We start from the raw sequence: 6,517 nt of genomic DNA, 5'->3' as shown, positions 1-6,517 counted from the left end.
GAAGACAGCAAAGTGTCGAAGGATTCTGTTGGAGGGCATGAAGGATCACATTGTATCCAGCCTGCATGGAAAGGCTTCTCCATACTTGATGTGGAAAGCGTTGACAGAATTATTCCAAAGCAAGAGCAACCAGAGGAAGTTGGCACTCAAGGATAAACTCAGAAACATCAAGTGTGAGAAAGGAGACAGTATTCCCAAGTATCTCACGAAGTTCACCCAATGTCGGGATGAGCTGGGAAGTGTGGGGGTGACTGTTGATGATGAGGACTTGGTGAGATTGGCTCTCCTTGGTCTTCCAAAGGGTTGGCATTCCTATCAGGACTTTGTCAATGGTCAGGAAAAACTACCAAGATGGGAGAGACTTTGGTCAGATCTTGTGTAAGAGGAGATCAGGCGGAATACCAAGGATGGATCTTCATCAAAGGCAACTAATGAAGAAAATTGCACTTTGGCTGCCAAAGCAAAGAAGGATAAGCACAAGAAAGCTTCTCATTCTGGTGCGAAAGGCAAGAAGTAGGACATGTCCAAGGTGAAGTGCTTTCACTGTCACCAGCACGGACATTATGCCACAAATTGTCCGCAGAAGAAGAAAAATAAGCAAGTTGCTGGATCTGCAGTAGGAGAGGCCTTAGCCTCGCAATTTGAGCTTGATTTTTCACTGATCGCATGCTTAGTATCAAGTGTGATGGGATCGGTATGCTTCTTGGACAGTGGTGCGTCTTTTCACATGACAGGAGATCGAGATTTGTTTTCTGATCTGGATGAGAAAGATCTTGGAGTGCACATCGAGATGGGCGATGATGGTAGATACAGTGCGACCAGTATCGGTACCATTTCCTTTGAGAGGGAGTTTGGTAAACCCTTCGTATTGAAGGAAGTGATACATATTCCAGGGTAGAAGAAGAATCTTATCTCTGTGGCTGTGTTAGAAGACAAGGGATATGATGTTGTTTTTAGCGAGGGAAAGGCTTTCCTGCGCAGTAAGACAACTGGAGAAACCCGGAAGATAGGGGTTCGAGTCAGGAACCTTTATCAGTTACATGTAGATGGCTGCGCAACAATGGCATGCAAGGCAGAAGGATTGGTGAGCCGGGATGATGGCGAGCTATGGCACAGGAAATTGGGCCACCTTCACCATGGAACCTTGAAGATACTGCAGCAGATTACTACTGGGCTTCCTAAAGGCACTCTTTTTCAGTCAGATCAGTGCAAGGGGTGTACTTTGGGAAAATTTGTGAAAGCAACCTTTCACAAGAAGGATAGTCACGCCACAACGATCCTTGAGAGAATTCACACAGACGTGTGTGGACCTTTCTCAGTAGCTTTGACAGAAAAGCACAGGTACTATGTGATCTTTGTTGATGATTTCTCTCGGAAGTGCTGGATCTTCTTCATGCAGAAGAAGAGCGAGACATACTCAAAGTTCTATGAGTTCAAAGCACTAGTCGAGAAGGAATTGGGGAAGAAGGTGAAGGCTCTTAGGAGCGAAAATGGTGGTGAATTCATCTCTGGTGAGTTCAAGGACTTCTGCAGTGCAGAAGGGATTCGAAGAGAGCTCATAGATACCCATAACCCACAGTAGAACGGGGTTGCTGAGCGGAAGAACAGAACAATCGTGGGTGTTGCACGGGTGATGTTGCATGATCAGGGCCTACCCCTTCACTTGTGGGCAAAAGCATGCAATACTGCAGTATATGTGCAGAACCATTTTCCTCATAGGATACTTGGCATGAGTACACCCGAGGAGGCTTATTCTGGTAAGAGGCCTGATATTTCTCATTTGAGTATTTTTGGTTCTAACATTTACATGCATGTGACAAAGGATGCCAAGAAGAAGCTGGAGCCGACCGCAGAGGTTGGGATATTTGTGGGGTACACTAATACGCCCCACAACTATCATGTGTATTTTCCAGACAGTCACAAGATTGTTGTGCGACGGGATATCAAATTTCAGGAGGAGAAAGCCATGAAGTGTTCGCTTGAGAGGGAGCCACACTTGCATGTAGATGAGGAGCTATTAGTTCCTAAGGATGAGCTTCAAGACGTGGATCAGCCACAGGATGAAGTTCATGGAGTGGAAGGGACCACTCATGTAGCGCCAACCATCAGAGGGCGAAAGCGCATTATAGAAGCTGAGCGACTGGCTCAAGATGCAGAGAAGGTTGTAGGACCACCTACAGCTCAACGCAGACATAGACAATCACCTGATCGGTACATTGGATACACGGCTCTTGTGAGCAAATGTGTCATGACTAAGCCATCCTCTTTCGAGGAAGCTGTGGAGGATCCCGCATGGGTAGAAGCCATGGTGGAAGAGTATGATTCAATTGTCAGAAATAGTGCATGGGAGATTGCCCCAAGACCGGAGGGGAAATCAGTGGTGGGTTCAAGATGGATTTACAAAGTGAAGCAGGTAGCTGACGGGAGTGTGGAGAAGTACAAGGCAAGATTTGTTGCCCGAGGCTTCTCACAGATAGAGGGGATCGATTATGAGGAGACCTTTGCACCTTTCGCAAGGTATTCTTCCATATGGACAATTCTTGCTCTCTCAGAGCAGATGGGGTGACACATTCATCAGATGGACGTGAAGACTGCGTTCCTCAATGGATTCATTGAGGAGGAGGTGTACATAGAGCAGCCCGAAGGTTTCGAGATCTTCAGCAGCGAGTCGCATGTGTGCAGGCTCAAGAGAGCGATGTATGGGTTGAAATAAGCACCACGTGCTTGGTACACACAGATAGACAGTTATTTCACTGGACTTGGATTCTCCAAGAGTGAGGCGGATCCTAACCTATACCAGATTGTGGTGGAGGGTAAGTTTCTTATCATTTTACTTTATGTAGAGGATTTGATTTTGATGGGAGATGAGCTGTTGATAATTTCATGCAAGGATGATCTTGCTAGAGAGTTTGAGATGAAGGACTTGGGCCTCCTTCATTATTTCATGGGATTGGAAATTTGGCAGCACAATGATGGACTATTTGTTTCTCAGGGTAAGTATGCCCAGGAGATACTGGAGAAGTTCAACATGGATGGCTGCAAGCCTATTGATACTCCTCTTCCTAGAAGTTGGAGGAAGGAGGATGCTACTTCAGCAGAGGTAGTGGATGCCACTGTTTATCGACAGTTGGTGGGGTCACTTATGTATCTGGTCAATACATGACCCGATATATGCTATGCTGCTAACCAGCTTTCACAACTATGGTTTAGCCAACCAAGCTCTTTTCGAAGGCAGGTAAGCAAGTATTGCGTTATCTCAGAGGCACATCGGCATATGGATTGTGGTACAGACAGGAGGATGAGGTGAAGCTATGTGGCTTCACGGATGCAGATTGAGTAGGGAGCCCAACAGACAGAAAGAGCAGATCTAGAGGGATCTTCAGTATCGGGTTGATAGCAGTTTCTTGGTACAACAGGAAGTAGAGATCTGTGGCACTCAGTTCAGCAGAGGCTGAGTATATGGCAGCAAGTTTGGCTTCATGCGAGGCTATATGGATGAGGAAGATTCTGGTCGAGTTGTTCGGGTCACACTTGGAGCCTACAGTGATTTATTGTGATAACCAGAGTTGCATTAAACTCTCGGCTAACCTAATATTTCATGATAGATCCAAGCACATCGACATCAAGTACCATCATATCAGAGATTGTGTGCAGCAAAGAATCATGTTACTTTCATACATTCCAACGGAGGATCAAGATGCTGATATCTTGATGAAGGCGCTCACTAGGAGCAAATTCGAATACCACCAAGGCAGGATAGGGGTTGCAGATAATCCATATCCTGTTGAGAGGGAGTGTTGAAAATGCAACAAGATGATGGAGCTTAGTGAAAAGAAGTCGCCTTCACTAAGTGGGTTCGCAGGCTATTTTTTGGTGCAAAGTCTATTTTTTTACTATGTCTATTTTTAGACATATGGATCATGGTCTATGAGTTGCAGGATGCTATTTATGGATGATTGGTCATGTTGGTAAAAAATAGATGGACTTCTATTTTTAGACATATGGGCGGAGTCTATTTTTAGACTGCCAGGCTAAAATTAGAAACAGTGGAATATTATTAGCTCTTAATAATACTTGGACTATAAACATTATCTTATCCTCTTGGAGCACTTTAATTCGAGCTACGGATGTGGCACATGAAACTGTCAGAAGGAAATACACTTTTCCTATGGGTTAGTTGAGCTATTGCATGGTGGACTTCAGTTAGAACTCAAGTGATTGAGTTTGGTGAAGTTGATTGAGGAGTTGATGGAGTTGTGTTCAGTTGAACTAGTTGTATTTAGTCTAACTGCAGAATACACTAGTGATGAGTGATGTGAATTAATTATTAATTAATTCACTATTTATTAACTCATAAAGCAACTAAAGAATACATCAGTTAACTCAATGCATGGACAATTCAGTGGAGACAGGTGTTAGAGGTGAGTGAAAGGGCAAGATAGCTGTCAGTTGTGACTATAGTTGTGCATGAGATTTGCACAATCAATGGATTGAGTATTGCCAATGAGGATTGCATGGTTCAGCCAAGGGAAATACGAGTTTGGATCAGCCATTCTCATCTATTCTCATGCAGGATTGCGCAGTGGAGGCAGGCAAGCAGCAGAGGAGATTTGAACCTGTGATTGATTTAGATCTGAGCTAGTTTGTGTGTAGCAGGTGGAGATAGTACTGAGTACTTGTGAGGAGTATTGTACTATGTATTGTTACATGTTCTCAATCAATATAATATACAGATAGTTGGGGGTTTTCAGCTATATGCTTTCCCCGGTTACATACTATGTTAATGTGCGCATGCGATTGATGTTTCATTGTTTTTAATTCCACAAAAATTGATGATCAACGTAGAGGAGGTTATGTATTATGCATGCATTCCACAATAGTGTATAATTAGGATAATCTCTGTGAATAAGTGTTATATTATTCAAAATTTCTACACGAAGCGATGCAATTGGGAGTGGAGTCCCATTAATATTCTATAGTTGCACTTCAAAGCTAAACTCCTAATGAAAACCAAATCCAGGTATTTGGCGATGTATTTATCATATGCTTTTCATTTCAATGGCTTGTTAACATTCTTGCTATAGGGGTGCAGAGGAGGGTATAGAAAATATAATTGGATCCTGCTATAGGGGTGCAAGGTGGGTTATAGAAAATATAATTGGATCCTGATGTGGTTTTCCTATTTCATAACCATAGAAGGAAAAAACTATAAAGACACTTCTATCTTGTTGGTGTATAGAAATTTCATCAGATACATGAATTGTCAGCACTGTGTGCATATATTTGCAGGGCAATGATAAAGGCACTCAGTACAGATCTGGCATATATTACTATTCAGCTGAGCAGGAAAGAGCTGCATGGGAATCAATGGAAAGGCACCAAAGGTCACTGCATAAAGAGATCGTGACAGAGATCCTGCCAGTGAAGAAGTTTTACAGAGCAGAGGAGTATCATCAACAATACCTGGAAAAGAGATCGGCTGGTGCCAAACAATTTGGGGCCAAAGGATGCAATGATCCAATTCGATGTTATGGTTGAATAGTGACTCGATCAAAATTAACTGGACTTCTTTCAAAATTAGAGTATTTGTAGCTTTTTGTTTAGTTCAGCTAGATATTACAACAGAGTGCTGTATAGGGGAATAGGGGAGTATTATCGTGGTGAAAATTTTGCATCATGCCTCAACCATCCATCTTGGATAGTGTCATCTGATTTCAAGCTCTTAAAGATGATTTTGATTTCAAGCTGGTAAAGCTCAGGGCTCAAGTATAACTCTATACTTATCCTTATTTGTAATTCGACTGTCAAAATAAGTTTAGCTTATCTAGTTAGCTATGTTGTTAAATGTCATTTGGATTTTAGTTGAAAGAAACATAGGAATAGATGAATTGTTTCTGTTCTCTGTGTATTTATTGATATAATCCGATTCTCTTCAAAAGAAACTTTATGAACAATGATATTTAATAGTTCATAACTTTAGGACTACTATCTTCTTTAAGAAAATATGGTTTCTAAGAAAGAGTACAATGTACTTATATTCTTCTCTTGTACAGAAGGAATTCCTATTAGACATTGGAAGACTATTTGTGGGATATGGAGTTAGACTTACTTGCTTTACTGTATGTTCTTGAACTTGATTAAATGTGCCATTAGAAGACTGTTTGTGGGATATGGAGTTGGACTGTTTTCATTGTTTGGATGCAAGAATTGACAGTCTTTTCTCTATCCTGGTGATCTTAATTAGCGCACATTAAATGGAGTTTAATTGCTGAATGCCTTCTGATATGTCCGTTGGATTGCAAATACCTACTCGAACTAGCTCAGCACCTCCCAACCTTGATGAGCAGAATGGCCACCAGGTCTTTCTTTTTAAAACTGCTTGTTTGCTAAACTATTGACTATTTCTGTTTTATGTGATTATAATCTCTATTGTATAAACTGGTGATGTTGGTTTCTTTTGCAATAACTATCAGTTTATTTCCTGATTATATCCGGTAATTAAGTGATTGGCTAATAA

This window comes from Pinus tabuliformis, chromosome 3_2 (genome assembly GCF_031772625.1).
Source record: "Pinus tabuliformis cultivar Carrire ecotype Pingquan chromosome 3_2, CPIR1, whole genome shotgun sequence".
In the NCBI taxonomy this organism is placed as follows: Eukaryota; Viridiplantae; Streptophyta; class Pinopsida; order Pinales; family Pinaceae; genus Pinus; species Pinus tabuliformis.
The sequence above is the reverse complement of the archived record's forward strand: the minus strand, read 5'-3'. Positions refer to the sequence as shown.